Consider the following 20957-nt stretch of genomic DNA (forward strand, 5'->3'; position numbering starts at 1 on the left):
CATCCATAGGAGATAACATGCCAAGATCCTCAGTGGATGCCTGATGCCCCAAATAGAACCAAACCCTATAAATAAATAAATAAATAAATAAATAAATAAATAAATACACACACACACACACACACACACACACACACACACCAAGTAACAACAAAGTTATTACGTCCAGTTCTTCTATAAAATAAATATCAACTTGCCATCTCTTTGTAAAACTGCATATCTAGTTATATTTTTTCAGGTATAAACAAAAAATACCTATTTTTGCAAGGTATTTGTATGCCATAGAGTTATTATCTTTGAATCCAAGCAGGAAGGCTTAGCAAAGGCTCTGTACAGAAACCTGTCGTGTCTTGTATCAGGCTACAATTTTTTTTAAGTCAGATTTCTCAAAGACTGGCACAGCAGTTGGATATAAATGGCTTCTGAAAATATATCACATCTGTCCAAAAATGAAAATCATTTTTCATGCCCAGCAATTTTGAACTTTCCAAATTGCTCTGTGAAAGTATTTTATTCTCATGCAACGAAAAGCAAAAAAAAAAAAAAAAAAAAACCAGTGACGGGGGAAAAAATAACAATTCCTATACAACCACCATATGCTTTTGATTCAGATAGTTCAATGCTCAATATGTTGTTTTTTATATTCGTTTTTACTTTTCTGACTTTTGAATCAATACGCAAAATGCGAACTGGATTATTCAAAGGTAGAAGAAGAAATGCTGCTTCTGATGAAACCTTGCTACAGGACGTGGGAAGGGAGTGACAGCTACCGAGTCCTGGGTTCATGCCATTCTCCTGCCTCAGCCTCCTGAGCAGCTGGGACTACAGGCGCCCACCATCACACCCGGCTAATTTTTAAAAATATTTTTAGTAGAGACAGGGTTTCACCATGTTAGCCAGGATGGTCTCGAACTCCTGACCTTGTGATCCGCCTGCCTCCGACTCCCAAAGGGCTGGGATTACCGGCCTAAGCCGCTGCGCCCGGCCGCCACGGAATCTCTTTAGACTCCACTTGCGCTCCAGGCTCCTCTTGACTTCATTCCTCTCCTCACTCTAGTGGAAGTAGAAACTTTTTGCATAATAACAAATGGAAGTTATGTCATGAGTGGGATTCATGTTCCCGTGGTAGAGATGGGTTTGTTTAGTAGTTGTTTCAAGCTGAAGAATGACAGTGTCCACCACCCTCCCAGGAATAGGAACCTTTAGGCGAATGAGTCTCCTCACCGGACCAAGGGAACAGTAGTAGTAGGACGGAGTTGGATCATGCATGGACAGGGAGGTAGAGGAGAAGAGAAGAGCGCCAAAGGTTAGAAGGATTCTTAGACTCCCATATCTGGCTGACTTTCTAATGACCGAAGATGTAAAAAGGGCAAGTCATGATCTGCACTACTTACAAGATGAGGCAAGTTCTGTTCTAGAACTTGAGCATGTCTGTGATCCACAAGGAGCACAATTGCCTTGTTTTCTTGTAACAGACTCGACTACAGGACGTGATGCAGGGTTACACACCATTTCTCTAAATATTCCATTTAGAGAAGTTTCTAATGAGATGATTCTTAATCTGATTTTACTTTGATTGCCACATAGTTTAGTGTAGTGTTTGCTTAGAAGCTGACATAGTAAAATAAAAGTAAAATCAGATTAAGAATCATCAGGGTTGCTGGGTGCGGTGGCTCACACCTGTAATCCCAGCACTTTGGGAGGTCAAGGAGGGAGGATCTCTTGGGCCTATGAGTTCAAGGCCAGTCTGAACAACATGGGAAGACTCTGTCTCTACGAAAAAATGTTTAAAAATTAGCCGGGTGTGGTGGCACAGGCCTGTGGTCCCAGCTACTTGGGAGGCTGAGGTTGGAGTAATGCTTGAGCCTGAGAGGTCAAGGATGCAGTGAGCCATGATCGTGTCACTGCACTCCAGCCTGAGTGACAGTGACACTCTGTGTAAAAATAAATGAATAAAATTTAAAAAGATAAAGAATCATGAGGGCACTTATGGCAGTTATCAGAAGGCAAGCCATTCTACATAGTGTTAGGTTTCGCTGTTTACAATAGAAAACCCAAACTAATAGTGGCCTAAATATGGAGATGCAACCCTCAAGAAAAGCTGTCCAGAGCTGGGCAGTTATGTGCTGGTGTTTTGGTTCTTTGGTATCCAGGGGCCTAGGTGCCTACTATCTTTAGGCTCTCCCTTTCTAGAGCCAGCCTCCAAATTTAAGGTCCCCTCATATTCCAAGACGGTTGCTGTAGTGCCAGCCTTCAAGCACAAGGCCAAAAGAGGAAGGAATGAAGCAGTTGAGGCAACAAAAAGCACAGGAATCATACAACTGTGTGGAATGTATATATTTTTTGCTTCCAACTTTATTTATCAAATTTTCCAGGCTATTGGTCCTTTCAGGAGTTGCTCCTTAGCTTCTCTATTCTCATGTGAAAGGAGGTGGGGATGTTACTACTTCAAGATCCACATCTTTTTCCTGTCCCTTTATTCTCATTAATGAATTAGCTGATTCATCAAATGTCTACTGAGCACCTATGAATCATAGGCCCTTGGCTAGTCATTGGAAACACAAGGATGGAAAAAAAAAAAAAATCCCTCCGGCCAGGCACAGTGGCTCACACCTGTAATCCCAGCACTTTGGGAGGCCGAGGCAAGTGGATCACCTGAAGTCAGAAGTTTGAGACCAGCCTGACCAACATGGTGAAACCCCGTCTCTACTAAAAATGTAAAAATTAGCTGGTTGTGGTGACGTGCACCTGTAATCCCAGCTACTCGGGAGGCTGAGGCAGGAGAATCGCTTGAACCCGGGAGGTGGAAGTTGCAGCGAGCAGAGATTGCACCACTGCACTCCAGCCTGGGAGACAGAGCAAGACTTTGTCTTAAAAAAAAAAAAAAAAAAAAAAAAAATCCCTGCCTGCCATCAGATGCTGTCTGTCTAGTTGTAAAGAGGTCATGAGCATGGTGACCCCACTTTTATAAGTGCCACCAGAAGGGAGAGGGCATGGGAGAGAAAAGGCTCAAAGGGGCTACAGCTGGGCTTTTCTGAAGTGAGAGAAGCCTTCCCAGAAGACTTGATGTAGGTAAAAGGCTGTTTAGAAACTTTCTAGATTATCAAGGGGATGTGCATATTTCAGACGGAGCAATAGTACCTACAAGGGCAGCAATAAACGAAATAGCCATAGTTTGGGATGGATAGAGTGTAGAATTTGGCAGTGGAGAGGGGGCTGATAACAGTCCTCTGGGCCAGGCATGGTGGCTCATGTCTGTAATCCCAGCACTTTGGGAGGCTGAGTCAGGAGGATTGCTTGAGCTCAGGAGTTCAAGACCAGCCTGGGCAACATAGTGAAACCTTGTCTCTACCAAAAAACAAAAGTAAAAAAAATTAGCTGGACGTGGTGGTGCAAGCCTGTGGTCCCAGCTACTTGGGAGGCTGAGGTGAAAAGTTCCTTTGAGCCTAGGAGGTCAAGCCTGCAGTGAGCCATGATCACACCACTGAACTCCAGCCTGGGTGAGTTCAGTGGTGTGAACATGACCCTGTCTCAAACAACAACAAAACGAAACCAAACAAATTAAAAAAAAATTTTCTAACTACTCAGAGAAAACAGCAGGCATGAGCATAAGCACCCAAAGTCATGATGCAGCTCCAAATGTGATGACATCTGTATCCACCTTTATTTCTTATTGTGGCATCTCAGCTCCCCACACCCAACAGAACAGTTGACTCTACAATGTCCTTGGGCATCTATCTCTCCCTTTCATCCCTCTAACACTACTTCATTTCAAGCCCGATTCCTTTCCACCTGGTGATTACCAAGCCTCCTAACTGCTTCCAGCCTCAGCACCATTCCCACCTCTCCTGGCCTCTTCAGTATCCTCCCCCAGCCAAGGGAGTGAATGTTCTGAAATGCACATCTGCTTGTTACACCCCTGTCTACACAGAGCACACACTTTAGTGGATCTCCATGGTCCCAAGGTAAAGTTCAGGCTCCTCAGAGCAGCACTGATGGTTCTGACTGACACCTCTGCCCATGGGCCAGCCCACACTCTGGCACTTCCACACAAAGAATCCCCCAGCCACTGCAAAAACATCTGCCACTGTATAACTGCACCACAGCCTCACAACACAGAACGGCACCAGGGAGAGCTTCAGGGGCCAGGCCTGGGCATGAGACATACTCCTTTTCAGGTTCCACTGGCTATCCCAAGCTGCAAAGGGGGCCTGGGAAATGCAGTCTGGCTGTGGCACAAGAGGAAGAGAAAGAGAAAGCTGGTCTTGCTGAGCAGCAGGCTGTCTGCTGTGGGTCCTCTAAACTGGTCTACGTATTTGACATTTGTCTTTTTATTCTATAAATTTTCTTTGACTATCTTGTTAACAGATTGCTCCTGTTCTTCTTCTTTTCTTTTCTTTTTTTTGAGACAGGGTCTCACTCTGTTACTCAGGCTGGAGTGCAGTGGCATGATCACAGTTCACCGCAGCCTCGACCTAATGGACTCAAGGGATCCTCCTGCCTCAGCCACCTGAGTAGCTGGGACAACAGGCATGTGCCATCAAGGCCAGCTAATTAAAAATAATTTATTTTATAGACCGGGGGTCTCATTATGTTGCTCAGGCTGGTCTTGAACTCCTGAGCTCAAGCAATCCTCCTGCCTTGTCCTTCCGAAGTACAGGGATTACAGGTATGAGCTGTCGGGCCTGGCCTTATTTATATTCTCATATTGTGATTGCAATATCCTCTCAATGTTCTGTGAAAACTAATTTAGTAATACCAAGTTGCAGTTTCTAAAAGTTTTCTTATTAAAAAAAATTCTTTCTGTTTCCATTGGGGTCATTTATTCTGAATGTTCATTTTTAGCTCTTGTGTGTCCTGCGCTGTTGGGGTACCTCAAATCATAATTGCTAACGCTTGCTTATTGTTTACTAGGTACTATTATAAGCATTTACATATGTAATCATTTGATATTTAAATAACCTCTCTAAGGTAAGGACTATTACTAACCTCAATATAGAGATAAGGAAACTGAGGCACAGGGTTTTCCTTACAGAGGTAAGGAAACTGATCTGCGCCCAGGTCCACACAGTTAGTAAGTGAAGGAGTTGGATCCAAATCCAGACAGCCCGACCCTACAGTCTTCCTTTCAAATGGGCAGTGCACTTTGGATATCTGTTTGTGGTTAAAAGTTTCAAGCACTAAATTAGTCAATGTAGGCAGTTGTCAGAGGCTTTCTCTGCTTTTGTGTAAAGAGGACAAATCACAATAATAATTTCGATGTGCTCTATTCTCCTCAACTCTCTGACATTTCTTTTTCCTTTTCAGTGCAGGTTTCTCATACTTTATGGAGAAATAGAAAGCACCAGATGACAGCCACCACACATTTTTGTCCCCATTGCTATAAGATGCTTCTAACCATCGTAAAATTATGAAACACTGAATTCCTTAAAAGTTGTCCACTTGCGGATTTATCTGATGGTAACTATTAAATATTTAAAAGTAACTTTAATGAATCTACTTGTGATGATTGTGTGAGTAATGTATTCTCTGAATTCCACCAAAAAACCATTTTATGACCAAAGTCATAACGAACATATTTCTATAGTCCTAAGCTGGCAAGATAAATAGAGATCTGCTTATAATATAAACAACATATTTATTCCTAAACTAATAAGATGATTATCAATCCGTAAAAGACTATGAAAATCAATGCTGTATACTTGGCTATACTTGGTGAGAATTTTGGAAACATGTCTGTTCTTTTTTATTTGTGTTCTGGAAGATACTTAGCCCACCTTTTTTTTTTTTTTTTTTTTTTTGAGATGGAGTCTTGCTCTTGTTGCCCAGGCTGGAGTGCAGTGGAATGATCTCGGCTCACTGCATCCTCCACCTCCTGGGTTCAAGCAATACTCCTGCCTCAGCCTCCCAAGTAGCTGGGACTATAGGTGTGCGCCACCACGCCCAGCTAATTTTTGTATTTTTAGTAGAGGCGGGGTTTTGCCATGTTGGCCAGATGGTCTCGATCTTTTGACCTCATGATCCGCCCACCTCGGCCTACTTAGCCCACTTTTAAGGACAAGTCCAGCTGTCCTTATCCTTCACAGCAAATAACAAACATAGTGATTAGTGGGGGTGAAGAGATGTTGGTCAAGGGGTACAAAGGAAAGTCAGATAAAAGGAATATGTTCTAGTATTTGATAGAATAATAGGCAAATTATAGTTAACAAAAATTTATTGTACACTTCAAAGTAGCTAGAAGCAAAGAACTGTAATGTCCCCAACACAAAGAAAAGATAAATGTTTGGGGTGACAGTATCTCAATTACTCTGATTTGATCATTACACATTATATGCAGGTATCAAAATATCACATATCCCCCAAAATATGTACAATTGTTGTATATTAATAAAAATAAATACAAACAAAAATACCAAAATAGTAATTAATTATAGTGTAATTATTAGCCTAGGGCCAATCTGGACAAGCACCTGTTCAACACCGTATCCTCATTTTCTGTCACCCAGTAGACACTGCAGAAGCATTTTTGATTGGTCCTGCAGAGGTTCTACCCCGCCTTCACCAGGTGCAGGTGGATGCCAGGTGCCAGCCCGGGACAGGCTCTAAGTTCTAAAGAGTGTGTCGGTGGATGGTGCGCTTTGATCTTTTAGTTCATACGGCTCTGCCTTTGATTAACAGCACAGAACACTGGGCCCAGACTCTTGCCAGAAGATGCCTTTGAACTGTTTGCTGCTCACCTTTTAGTGAAAGCTCTTGACACAAATATTAAAGAAAAGTGTTTACAGGACGTGCGGTCAATGCATTCCTGACGGTGAGTCTTTCGTGGATTGAAAGCTCTGAAGTCCCACACTGGAAAAACACTTCGAGAGACCTACACAGATAATGGTGTGTACAACTTCAGAGGCCTGCGCTGTCTCTTGAAGTGCATATTGATGCCCTAGACGGTTCTGTCATGATAAAAAACAGGCTGTAGTTTTTTCCATCTCTAATCAATTGGTAGTGAAGACCAAGAGCACTGTTTTGAAATGGATCTGAGCCCAGTTTGGTCTAAGCAGAAAAGAGTTCTATGATGGATCCACACATCCTAAGTTGAGGTGAGAAAGCTGCTGGGCCATGGGCTATGATTTTGGTATCCTTACTCTGGAAATTAAGGTAGACTACTAGCAAGTTGTGTATGTTGACCACACACTTTCTAATTTATCCAGAACATTGCTTCCATTGAGTTGGACTTGGTCATTATATCCTCAGTTTGCATTCAGGGAAAATTTTAAAAAGTTTCCCATGACACCTGCCTTCACTTTTTTGTCAGAATGTCATCGAAAAACACTGGCCATGTCAGATAAAATATCCTTGTCAGACCTAAGTGTCAGGAAAATCTTTGCTTCACTGAAGAATTTTATTCTTTCAGGACAAAATATGAATGACATAATATACAGTATTCCTCTTTGCTTCTGCTTTTAGGAATATCAGCTTAATGTCAATAATTGCATAGCATACTATAACAAAAATCATACAATGATACTAATTTTTATTTATATCTCTATCCATGAATCTATCCCACTGTTGAGCTAACAATTCTTATAAGCCACTCCAAATTCTTTGTGGAACAAATCAAGATATATAAAGGTAAACAAATAATATTGTACAGATGTTAATATTTTAATTCTCCCATGAAAAATAAAAGTTCGCCTTCCTTTGGCTTCAGAAAATTCATTAATTTTCCAGCTTTAAGACTGAAGAGTAATGAACACATGCTATCAGCAGATTTAAGTATCTGACTAACGACAGTTCAAGCCTTCCCTTTCATATTCCTCTCCAGTATGACTGAATAACTTCTTTTCCCTAGAGACAGATATTTAGCCTTAAATTTTATTAGAAGAAGAAAGAACAAAAAATTTTAAAATATCAAAGGAATATAAATCTACAGTGGTATTCAGAGTTGTTCATTTTTAATAGAAATAAATTACTAGTTCAAACAACTTCTCCAAAACAAGTTTCCCAGCCCACCAAAGCAGCCGCTGGTGAGCAGCCTCACCTGTTATCATTAGTCTTTTCTTGTCACACTTCCCTATTTAAGTGTGGAATTGTTCCCAGTTCAAAGATACATGGGAGAGAAGTGGCTGGATGGGTAGGATGCACAGAAAACCTCGTGTATATTCTCTGGGAGAAGCTTCTGTATAAGAATCTAAGAGGCCACAGCAGATGACCTCTGGGGAGGTTTGTGGCTATCATCATGAAGAAAGGCTTAACTGTTACACAAATCTTTGCAATACTTTTCTTCTGAATTTCTTAGGCCCAGAAGGCTCTATTGCTCAAGTTCATTTTAAAGCACACTGGTTTCAAAACCTGCATAAGTGTTCACTGAATTAAAAAAATTCTTTCTCAAGCTCTAGGTATGCTGACAAGTTCGGTAGACCGGAAGTGTGATACTTCTACCCGAGAGCCTCCCACAGAGTCAGCACCTCAAGGGAGAAGGCAGGGGCCCTGAGCTCCGTCCCGGGTCAGTGCCTTACTTCCTGTGTGATCTCTGCAAAGTTATTTAGTCAACCTCTCAGTCTCAGTTTTCTCATACATAAAGTAGGGATAAAAGTCATATCCAACTTGCAGATTGTGCAGATTAAATGCATGTCATGTAAAGCACATGGAGTGTACTAAATGCTCAATAAATACCAGTTCCCTCCCTTCACCTTTCAGCCCCTCGTCTCCCCAGCAATATTTTCAGATGAAGAAGAGGTGAGAATTTTCAGTCTTATTTACACCAAAGATCACGTCTCGGTAGTCAAAATAAAAGTGACCGTATAATCTAAGGACATAAGTGAGTTATGTGGTCTGAGAACAGGACGGAATAATTAAAAGCAGGCTTGTGCTGAAAGCCTGGAAATATGCTGCACATCATGTCTGCATCCTTCCCTCACGCCTCCTTCTCTCTCCCACAGGGTAGTAGAGCAAAGAAAGTAGAACTCAGGGCAGGGCTTGTGTCTGTTTTGTTCACTGGTGTACCCCAAGTGTGGAGAATCCTATAGATTTGATGCTCAATAGATATTTGATAAACTGAATTAAATACTCAGAAAGAAAGCAGAAATGTTTTGGGACTTCATATCCTGTTTTCCCTGCAGTTCAGCATAAATAAAATAATTATTTCTAACAAAAAAGTTAAAGAAAGTCTTTAGTTTTCTACCACAGGAAAAGGTATTAGATTTGTATTCATTTTCCTCAAGCACATACCCAAAAAAAATCCCCCCAAACAAATAAACATCAGTAAATGATTTCTGGAAACCCAATTTAGCAATAGGTTACAAATAAAGCAAAGAGTGCCCCTGCTCAAACTGCTGTTTATCTTGCAAGGGCCTTCCAGGGTGGAGCTCTCTCACCCTCTCTCGGCCCAGCCTTAAACTTCACTCTAAGTAAGCAGAATACAGCTGAGACAAGAGGAAGTAGTTCATTTGCATAATACAAAGACACCCAGGTGAATGGTTTGCCACTTATCAATGTTCGCTTTGCTCATTAGTGAAACAATCTACCAGTAAGTCTACCTAAAGTCTAATATGCTATACTTTTTTCCCCCAGAAAGTTGGTCAATGGAGAAGGCATCAGTTGGCAACATTCGGTTGGACCAGTTAATGATGGTTTGCTTTTCAAAAGATACTAGCAGAGAGCATTAATCTTATCACTCTCTTTAAGTATAATCTGGACGCAGAGAATCACTCACATGCTTTAAGTTAGGTTGCAAAGTTTTGGGGGAAAATGTCAGAGATTTTGTTGTGTTTTTGGATGTCTGGCATCAGATAAGCAATGGATATTTTGGGAGCCCAAATATCCATTGTTTCTCTGGATACTAAAAATGATTATATTAATAGAAATAGCAGGGACTGTGAAGATTGGCTGTGACAAGTGATGCTGTGGTTTACTCTGACTTAGATTTGCTTCCATGGAGGTTTGACTGTGAGATGGAGATCTGTGGGGAGTTCCACTGGGTCGTGCTCTGGGCAAAACCACTATGACAGCAGTGAAGGAAGAAGGATCAGGTGGGAGGGGCATGTTGGAGTCCTGAGCCGGGATGCCCTTCAGAACTGGCCCAAACTGAAGCAGTGGGGATGAGTCTCAGTGGCCAGACATTGGATGTGGGCTACCCAGGGAGGACGCATGACCTCGTGTGAGGCAGCTCCCTTTGGCCAAAGGCAATTTTCCAGAAGGGATGCAGCTGAGGGCTGTCAGCTTTCACCAATTCCAGCAGCTGGCAGAAAGAGTACCTTGGCTCTGAAGGAGTATCTGGGTCACCAACTACACATCCACTAAAACTGGCAAGTTTAAATAAAATATTTAGGAATGAGTACTTCCTATGTAACCTGCATATAAAGGACATTTAACAAATATTTGTCAAATGAATAAATGAGTGGTTATTAGGATAGAAGAATGATAAGTAGTGGATTTAAACCCCAACAGAAGGGATTTAAATAAGGCTAAAGACAAATACAGAACTATAATAATGAACCACTCAGAGCAGAAGAACTTCCAGTCTAGATAGCTGTATTATGACTTCATCATTGGATTTAGTTACTCGAATTCTGAATTTAAGCCTTACAGCAAAAGTAGAGGGAAAAGATGGAAAAGGGACTCCGATTTTGGGGATCAAGGTTCAACAAGTGAGGGTCCCCCACTCACTTGGAAAGGGCTATCATTCTACTACATTAGAATTTGCCAGAAAAACTCAAGGCTTTAAAAAGGAAATAATTAGTCTGTGTGAAGCAGCTGAAAGAAGTGAAAAACATCATTGATCGAATTTTTCCAAAATTAATGACTCTTCCTGCTTGGAGCCCTTTCAACTAAGGTAATCAACATCTAAAGTTCTTGTGAAGGTCATTTCTGAGCACAGTCTATTCTGCTCCATCGAATGATCCAGTTCCTCTCCGTCTGAGTGTCTGGGCATGCTCATCATGCAGCCAGCTGTCTAATCACAAAGACATTTTCCTGACACTACACATTAGAAGATGCGCCTGACTTTATAAAGTTATATAAATTAGAATCTATTTTATCCAGGGGCTTATATGGTTAATTTCAAGGATGCTTTGTCTCCTTTTCTCAGTGGTCTTCATACCAAAATAGATTCTAACACTTAGCCTATAAACACTTCCGTTGCTTAAGATTTATCTGATTAAAAGCTTATAAATACATATTTTCATATATTTACAAGATATAATTTTTTATGCAAAAGAGTCTTTTCTTAAAATGAAAAGTCCTTTTAGTTTTCATTACGCAAATGTATATCTTCCAGACTTGGCTTTACAACTCTTCAATATCTTTGGGGAAGAATATTCTGTTCATATAAAGCAAATATAACTTATTGGCACCTCACGAATTTGTTTTTGTAGCTTAGGATAGTCAGGTTGTTTGGGGGAATTTTTTGTTCTAATGATTAAAATATTTTGTTCTAATTATTAGAATATATCATTTAACTAGATTGCAGGATCAATCTTTAACCAGGGTCCCTGGCTATGCCTGTCCAGGGAATCTAGGAAAGGAGACACATAGGTGCGCGCGCACACACACACACACACCCCCTTCCCTCCCAAAACCTGAAATTTCACCAAGAACAAAGTATATGACTTATAAAGGGCACATAATTTTATATATTTCAGAGAGACATAATACATCAATCAATACATGTAAGATTTACATTGGTTTGATCTGGAAGGGTGGGACAACTCACCCTTTATGTAGATTTAAACATATTCTGATTGGCAGCTGGTTGAAAGAGTTATTATCTATAGAAAGGAATGTCTGGGTTATGATAGGGGATGTGAAGACCTAGGTTTTATCATGCAGATGAAGCCTCCAAGTAGCATGCTTCAAAAGACTGTAAATGTTTCTCCCCAGACTTAAAGTTTGTGTTGATGTTAATGCTGGAGGGGTATCGTGAGACTGTCCAACCCCCCCACTTCCTGTCATGGCCTGAGCCAGTCTTTCAGGTTAAATTTTAGAGCACCTGGCTGAGGAGGGAGCCCATTCAAATGGTTGTGGGAGGCCTTTGAATTTTATTTTTGGTTTATCGTCCCAAGGTTTAGCTATATGAATAATAATTCTATGCTTTTAAAATGTTAATTCATTCATTCTACAGACTTTCTGAGTACCGTTATGTGCCAGGTCCTGGGCTGAGGAGGAGGACCTCATATAAATCAGGACTTGATATAGTTTGGATATATGTCCCCATCAAATCTCATGTTGAAATATAATCCTTGGTGTTGGAGGTGGAGCCTGTGAAACCGCCTTTGCAAAAATTATAACTGAGGAAATTATGACAGGGAAAGAGACCTGACCTAACCAGCTCCATCTTGCTTCTAACCTCTCAGCTGTCCTTGTTTATTCCTGGGTGTAGGCCAAACTAACCTTGGGAAGGAATTTAGTTCATAGTTTAACTTTGAAATAAAGATGATAATAAACCCTCTACTTACCTGGGGACCAGTCTGCCCTTGTAGGACTAACAAATTAGTTACAAGATTAGAAATTACAGTTAGGAGCCATACAGCCTCTGGTTGCGAGTCTGAACCTCCCCAGATTGCTCCTGGGAATAGCATTACTGTTGTAAAGCCTAAGATCAGTGCTGGAGATACTTTGCAGACCCTGTGTTCTGTTCGGATGGACCAGCTGACGCCACCCAGACTGGTAATCTGGCTCAGCCAGCTCTGCAGTCCCACCTATGAACAGTAGACAGCAAGAAAAACTCACTTTGATGCCTTATGATTTCATCCCCAACCCAAGCAATCAGCACTCCCCACTTCCTGAGCCCCTACTTGCCAAATTATCCTTAAAAACTCCGATCCCCAAGTTTTGGGGGAGACTGATTTAAGTAATAATAAAACTCCAGTCTCCTGTACAGACGGCTCTGTGTGAATTACTCTTTTTGTATTGCAATACCCTTGCCTTGATAAATCAGCTCTGTCTAGGCAGTGGGCAAGGAGAATCCACTGAGCAGTTATACCTGGTGGGAGGTACTTGGGTCATCAGGGCAAATCCTTCATAGCTTGGGGCTGTCCTCCACACGGTGAGTGAGGTCTTGTGAGATCTGGTTGCTTAAAAGTGTGTGGTATCTCCCATTGTCTCTCTTTCTCTCTTGCTCCTGCTTTTGCCATGTGACATGCCTGCTCTTGCTTCACCTTCTGCCATGAGTAAAAGCTCCCTGAGGTCTCCCCAGAAGCCAAGCAGATGCTGGTGCTGTGCTTGTACAGCCTCCAGAACCTCAAGAGAATTAAACTCCTCTTTTTTGTAAAGTTGCCCAGTCTCAGGTATTTTTCTTTTCTTTTCTTTTCTTCTTTTCTTTTCCCTTCCCTTCCCTTCCCTTTTCTTTCTTTTCTTTTCTCTTTTCTCTCTTTTTTTTTTTTGAGATCAAGTCTTGCTCTGTCGCCTAGGCTGGAGTACAATGGCACGATCTTGGGTCACCACAACCTCTGCCTCCTGGGTTCAAGCAATTCTCCTGCCTCAGCCTCCCGAGTAGCTGGGATTACAGGTATGGGCCACCATGCCAGGCTAGTTTTTGTATTTTTAGTAGAGATAGGGTTTTCCCATGTTGGCCAGGCTGGTCTCAAACTCCTGACCTAAGGTGATCTGCCTGTCTTAGCCTCCCAAACTGCTGGGATTACAGGCGTAAGCCATCGTGCCCGGCCTCTCAGGTATTTTTTTATAGCAACACAAGAACAGACTAACATAGAACTCGAATGAATGAATTCTGTCCTCAACTGCAGTAACTGTAAGGAGGTATTATTACATTTTCTCTCCCCAAGTGAGAAAGACTAATCCTTTAAAACTACCGTAAGTTCTCATTGTATGAGACTCAAGTTGAGCTTTCATGAAGGCTCTCAAATAGAGTTGGTGTTTTTATGGTATTGTTCACATGTTCTTAATTTTGTTTTTTCCTCAACTTTTAAATGTTCAGAAAAGTTTTTTAAATATGGACTTTTGATAAGAAAATTTAAGATGATCATGAACTGCATGACATTTTATCATCATCAAGCTATAGAATGCTTCTATGTTGTTTCATTTACTTTGGTTTTACTTTTTTCTCTATTATCTTCTGTCTCTAATCTCACAGCCCCCTCCAACCATAGTCAGCTTTTATAATATATATGAAATATATACTATTTATAATATATATGTTCATCCATTCTACCTTTTACACACACACACACACACACACACACAGAAGATGTGAAAAATTTTGGCATTCACTGTGCTTAATTTACATAGATGATACTGTGGTATAAGTATCTTTCTAACTTTTCTTATTCAACACTGTTTTTAAAGATCTACTCATGATGCTACACATAAGCATAAGTGATTGCTTTTTACATTCCATTACACGCCATGCTATTCATACATTGGTAAGTCTACTAACAGTAACAGCTCTACCATGAACATGAACACATCTTATCCTTGAGCACCTGAGTGATTCGTGGAGGGTATATTCAGCAGTAGAATTGTTGGATTGTTGGGTATATCCATACTAAATGTCAGCAAACTCAGTGAGATTATTTTCCCAAATAGCTCTATTAGATTATATCCTCACCAGCAAGGTATCAGGGATTCCATTTCTATATCTCTTCACCAGCATTTGATGTTATGCAACTTTTTAGTTTTTGTCGATCTGATGATTATAGACTGACACTTTATCAATGATTTAATTAGTATTTTCCTAATTTTGAAAGAGTTTGGGCATCTTTTAATATTTACTACCCATTTAGGTTTCTCTTTCTGTGAATTGCCTATTCAGAGATATTGCTTATTTCTTTAGGTTTTCTTTCTTTTTCTCTTTTCTTTTCTTTTTAAAAATGTGCCATATGGACAGTCTTTTTTAAATGCCTTTAACATTTGGAAAACTTTGGACTTTCCTAAGAGCTATACAAATGTCATGGGTAAACTTTTTGTGTTGACTTTGACTTTCAAGAAACCTACAGCCATATCTCACATGTAATCACAGCTGTATTTTCCCTTTCAGCAAGTGTATTCGCATTCTTGTACTTTCTTGGAACCTAATTTTTGCATTCAATGTTATTATTAACTTTATTTTTATGTCTCTTGTCATAACCTAACTCAAAAGATGTTTTGAAGGAGTCAGGCATAAGTGAATCAATAAGCTTATTTTTTTTCAAAATGTTCCAGTTTAATTTAAATTGGTCTTCTAGCTAGAACAAAATGTGTTCCCACTCACCTTAAAGTGACAATAGGCTTCTGAATTCCATGGCTGTAGATGTCATCTAGTTCAAAAACACATTTTCAAATAGGATATGGAAGACCACAGAAGTCACCTGAAGCTGTTTAGGAGACACAGGCTGGAGCAAAACTGGAATGGCCTGGCATTAAATCTGGTTTTTCTTTTCTTTTTATTTATTAATGTAATTAAAACAATTTTTGGTTTCTATTTTGCTTAGTAGAAAAGGTTTATATATGGATCACATGTCTGTGTGTGTATCTCTGTGTGAAAGTGTCTGTGTTTTGTAATGCTTATGTATTTTTCTTCCCCTATCTCATTGGCATTTATCTTGATGTAATTGATGTGAGGTTTCTGGTCTTCATAAATTTCCTATTATTTCTGAAGCTTTGAAAAATTATTAAATCTAATTTAGAAGTGTAAAATTCCAACTCAAACTTTGGAAGTCAAGTTAAAACTCCTCTGTTTGGTAATCTCTGAGATGCTATATACAAATATCATCCTACTTACTAATTGTTCAGCTCTTTTCTTAAATCATACATGAATGACTTGTCAAAGATAAAGTACTGGCATCAGAAAGATTCTCAATATCAGGACTTGAAGGTCATGTTACACCTCAGTCTGGAGCTTCTGAGAATGGACCCCTGATCTCCTATCCTTGTAGAATCCACACTTTCCTGGTGAGGCCTAAACCACAGCTGGGAAGAACCCTATGTTCCTGACCTGGATCAAGGGAATGCTACCCCCACAATGGTGATACTAATACTTTTTCATGGAAACTGGCTTTCAAGTTGAACAAGACCGGCAAAGGGGACATGGCAAATCCTCCTCTTACCACTTATGCTTAGAGTGACATGTCTGTTCATGTTCACAAGTTGGTGTTAAAGCAACTCACATGGCCATATCTGTCTAGAAGGGGTCAGGGGAGTGCAACTCTTTTATGTACCCAGAAAGGGGGAGAAATATTTGGTAAAGACTACTAATGACTACCACCGTCTGCAACCCTCACTTTTTCTGACTATGATTATAAATGATACCCTTTGCCTTTACAGAGTATAGCTGTGCCTAATCAAAGGGCACACCAGCCAGATCTAGAGATGGGAGTGACTTCTAAGGAGCATGGACTTCACCTGGGAAGGTGATGGGCTTGCTGGGGAGCTGTGGAGTTTGAGAGCCAAATGGTTGACTCATGAAACAGTAATCCAGGAGTGAAACAGAAACCAAGCTCTTAGGCAGGCAGTGCTACCAAGTCATCAATATGAAGGGACCAGGCAGAGAGCAGGAGACTCGGATACTGGGGAAATCAGACAAAACAAGAACCCACCTACCTGCCCTCTGTCTTCCTGACTCCCACAAGTACTTTTTGTGCACTTATGAAGTGGCAAGTACTACTTTAGGTTCTAGGGATTTAGCAGTGGAAAGACAAGTGGAGGAACTAAAACAATTAAAAAAGTGTCTGAGGACTTGAGTGTACACAGGGGAGAGACCCTGTCCAAGGTCATGTGTGTGCACTCTACGCTGAGTATTTCATACCCATGGCTCATTTGAAACATGCAAGAACTCAAAGAGGTGAGTACTGCTATTACAGGTTAAGTATCCCAAATCCAAAAATCAGAAATCCAAAATACCCCAATGAGCATTTTTTTTGAGTGTCACATCAGTACTCAAAAATTTTCAGATTTTGGATTTTCAGATTTGGGATGTTAATCTGGTAAGTGGAATGCAAATATTCCAAAATCCCAAGAAATCTGAAATCTGAAGCACTTATAGTCGCAAGCATCTCAGATAAGGGACACTCAACCTGTATAACCATTTTTTCAATGAGGCAACAGTCCTTCAGGGTGGTAACGATTGGCCCATGGTCATGCAATTGATCCAAGTCCTGGTTTTCTGACTCTAAAGGCCCTTTTCATTTTATTTTTGGACAATAACATTGTCATTTTTAACAGAACAAACATATTATAAGTTTCCAGAGTTTAGATCTCTGCTTTCTAAGGTTACTGTTTTCCATCTGAGTTCTGTTTTCTGCTGATAATTACAAAGTTTTGAAAATAATTCAAGCCATATATATATAATTTATAAATACCATACATACATATATATAAAATTGTTTTACATGACTGCTAAGGGATGCTTCAAAGTGACATTTTTAAAAGCCAAGTGAATATATTGAAGGTATTTTTTAAAAACAGTTACTTTGGTTTGAAACAATCTCTTGTTATGATAAAAGTAGTCTCATCTCTCAAATAGACAAATATAGACAGCCATAAGATAATTAAATCAGAACCTGTTTTCTCTTTGCAGGAATTGAATCTAAGTGTCAAGACAGTCCCCGCTCTTTTCAGGCTTATGGTATTAACAGCATCATATCATAAAATGTTGTCAGGTTCTTGGGGCAGCAATAATGCTTTCACTTATAAAATGTGACTACAGTTCTTAAGTTGGTTCCTCTGGACCTCTGTCATCGACACACATAAACATGCACAGTCACTAGTTAGGTTAAGTTGAATTCGGCTTAAGAAGTGCTAGAAAAAGGCTTCTGAACTGTTGAAACCATGCTAGGGGCCAGTTGGTGGATTTTTCACCAAAAGGGTCATATAGATGTCTAGGTTTTTCAGTGTGAGTGTTAGATATCCATATTCTAAAACGCCATTCTGAGCAGGAAGCAAGAAAGGATTGTACAAAGGCTACATTAAAAGTATAACGAAGCCAAATTCTTCCGCTCCAGTTTAGAAGGGGTTTTGCACTTTTCAGGGTGGAATGCTTAAAACTCAAAATTCACAGATCAAACAGGTACACAGGCCACAGGTACTCAGGGGCTGGATGTTACCAAAGGGTTAAAAAAAAAAAAAAAAGAAGAGTCGAGAGAACAGGAATTTTCTTTCTATAGCACCATCTATGAGATGGAGCTCTGAGTATAAGCAATCATTTCTGGTTCTCCAGATTGGAAAAGTCATCAGGAGATCACATCATAATCTGTTAAGTAGACAACTATCCTTTAGTGGTGCCAACGTTTCTATTTCTGATTCTTTGGTCACACAGTGACTTTCTGGGCTATGAAATAGTCTATTCAGTGAAACTAGTTATCTTTTAAAAGACATGCAAAAACCTTTTCACAGTCTTTGTCCTGGAATACACAATTGTAAATTGGCATGCGACTTTCTTTTTTTTTTTTTTTTTTTTTGAGACGGAGTCTTGCTCTGCCGCCCAGGCTGGGGTGCAGTGGCCGGATCTCAGCTCACTGCAAGCTCCGCCTCCCAGGTTTACGCCATTCTCCTGCCTCAGCCTCCCGAGTAGCTGGGACTACAGGCGCCCGCCACCTCACCCGGCTACTTTTTTTTTGTATTTTTTTTAGTAGAGAGGGGTTTCAATTCAGCCTGAGAGTATTGTTCTTTCCAAGGTTTCGGCACTAGCTGCTGTTACCAAGATAGGAATTGTACAGGTGGTGGCTCAGTCCCAAGTGAGGCTCAGCCTGAATAATCTCACTATGCAGAAGTGAGAGCACCTGGGGAGAAGAGACAGGCTCCTTGCTTCCTGGATTACCCCGACTCTACTGCAGCCACAGTGCTGTTCTTGAGTTTTATGTCAGGTGAATATTAACAACAGCAGTAGGATAGGTTACTAGATAGTCAGCATGCTTTTTAGGAAAAAGCACAGAAATTTGGAAGGTTTTTGATATATCCTAACATATGATTTGTGTGATGTCTCTGAGGCTCACTTCTCCATTTAAAAATAGAAATAATGTGGTCTGGTGTGGTGGCTCATGCCTATAATCCCAGCACTTTGGGAGGCTGAGGTGGGAGGATCACTGGAGACCAGGAGTTCGAGACTAGCCTGGCCAACATGGCAAAACCCCATCTCTACTAAAAATACAAAAATTATCTGGGCGTGGTGGTACATGCTTGTAATCTCAGCGACTTGAGAGGCTGAGGCAGGAGGATGGTTTGAATCCGGGAGGAGGAGGTTGCAGTGAGCCAAGATTGTGCCACTGCACTCCAGCCTGGGTGACAGAGTGAGACTCCATCTCAAAAAAAAAAAAAAGGAATAATGATATGCTCTAGTGAAATTAAATGAGATGGCACACTTGCTTACTTACTTAGTAAGCCCAGAATCTGGGGCATAGTAAGCATGCAAAAATGTTAGTTCCCTCATACTCCTTCCCTTCTCTGTAGGAAGAAGTGATTTCGATCATTTATGTTAATACAGATTCCCTTGTTATATAAAATTAAAATTGTAATTTATTTGAGATCAACTTAGAACTTTGTTGTTGCAAAAACAGAGAGATAGCAAAATGTAAGCCAAAAAACCCCTCAGATTATGGTGACTCAGATAATTTGCTTTCCAGCTCAGCAGTGTCAGGTAGAACTTGAGTAATGAGTGACCCTGAATCTGATTTACTTCACTTAAACTGCTTCTTAAAACCATTCTTTGTGGTGCCTTCAAGATGGTTTTGCTTAAGTAGCACGTGATGGTGATATCTTCCTCAAATGGCCCTTGTGATAACGAATCAGTTGCGGTGTCACCTACCTCAACAGAAAGGAAAAAACATTTCAATCTGGAGAAAGATAAAGTGTGCTTCTTTGCTAGAAATGGCTGTAAAGTGCTACCAAGTAGAAAAATCTAGAAACAAACTCAAGGTTGTCGAGAAGATTCTAAAACTCTTCCTTTCCTAGATGAGGGACTGTTATTGCAAAGACAATCTGAGCCCTGTGGATTTTAATCAACATAGGTTACCCAAAATATGTAAATATACAGGGAACTGACTCTCTGTATTTATATAGCTATTCATTACTTTTGTTTGTGACTCTATGCAAAGCATATTTATATAAAACAATACAAAAACACATAACAGACCATGAAAGTAACATGCAGAAAGCAGCATTACCTTGCTCTGCTCTGAGGGGGCATCAGCCTCCTGACTTGGTTGTGCATTCAGGTGGCAACAAATACATTATTATCTGATCTCAGTTTTAAAAAAGCAGGCACAGAGCACATCACGCCAAATGTTGAAATGATCAAACTAAATAGAAACTTGCCTAATATGAACAGCGCTACTCACCATCACATGCTACTTAAGCAAAACTATCTTGAAGGCACCACAAAGAATGGTTTTAAGGAGCATGTACACATGTGTTGAAACACCATACTTTATTCCATAAATATGTACAAATATGTCAATAAAAATAAAATAAAACTCAAAAGAAAAAATGAAATCTGCTATCATCACATCTTTTTTACCTTTATCACATCTAGTCCCACCCCACAGATCGGTTTCAGGAAATGAGGCATTGGTGTAATTACAGACTACTGAAGTTTAACATTTAAGTACTGAACCCTTTTATTGTAAGCATTTGTGATGGGAAGTTTTCTTAAATGCATCACATTATTTCCCTGCTTTGTGAATTAAAAGTGCTAAATGCTATCTAGCCTTTTTTTTTTCTTCCAAGCAAGTAGCATTTTTACTTAATTTTTTTTTTCAAGTATACAATACATTAACAATAGTCCCCATGTTGGACACTAGGGCTCTTGAAGTTGTTCCTCCCATTCAACAAAAATTTTGTATCCTTTGATCATCATTTCTCTAAACCTTGCCTTCTCCATGGTAACCACTCTTTTACTCTCTGCTTCTAAGAGTTTGACTTTTTTAGATTCCGCATGTAAGTGAGATCATGTAGTATTTGTCTTTCTGTGCCTGGTTTATTTCACTTAGCATAATGTCCTGTGGGTTCATCCATGTTGCAAATGACAAGATTTTCTT

The 20957-nt window shown here is 40.1% G+C and overlaps 1 protein-coding gene across 25 annotated transcripts in view; it reads left to right on the plus strand.

Moving 5' to 3' along the window:
- The window catches only part of LOC139360127 (uncharacterized), a 149883-nt gene extending 129403 nt beyond the window's left edge, over nucleotides 1–20480 (plus strand). For 15 of the 25 annotated variants that reach the window (XR_011617290.1, XR_011617284.1, XR_011617283.1 and 12 more), the window contains 4 exons: nucleotides 4413–4669; nucleotides 5308–5460; nucleotides 6679–13501; nucleotides 16252–20480. The gene's annotated coding sequence lies outside the window, so the exon portion shown is untranslated. The remainder of the gene's footprint in view (nucleotides 1–4412; nucleotides 4670–5307; nucleotides 5461–6678; nucleotides 13502–16251) is intronic. The other 10 variants (XR_011617285.1, XR_011617292.1, XR_011617297.1 and 7 more) reach the window with 6 other exon arrangements.
- The last annotated feature ends 477 nt before the right edge of the window (nucleotides 20481–20957 follow it).

Source organism: Macaca nemestrina, chromosome 19, assembly GCF_043159975.1.
Source record: "Macaca nemestrina isolate mMacNem1 chromosome 19, mMacNem.hap1, whole genome shotgun sequence".
Taxonomy (NCBI): Eukaryota; Metazoa; Chordata; class Mammalia; order Primates; family Cercopithecidae; genus Macaca; species Macaca nemestrina.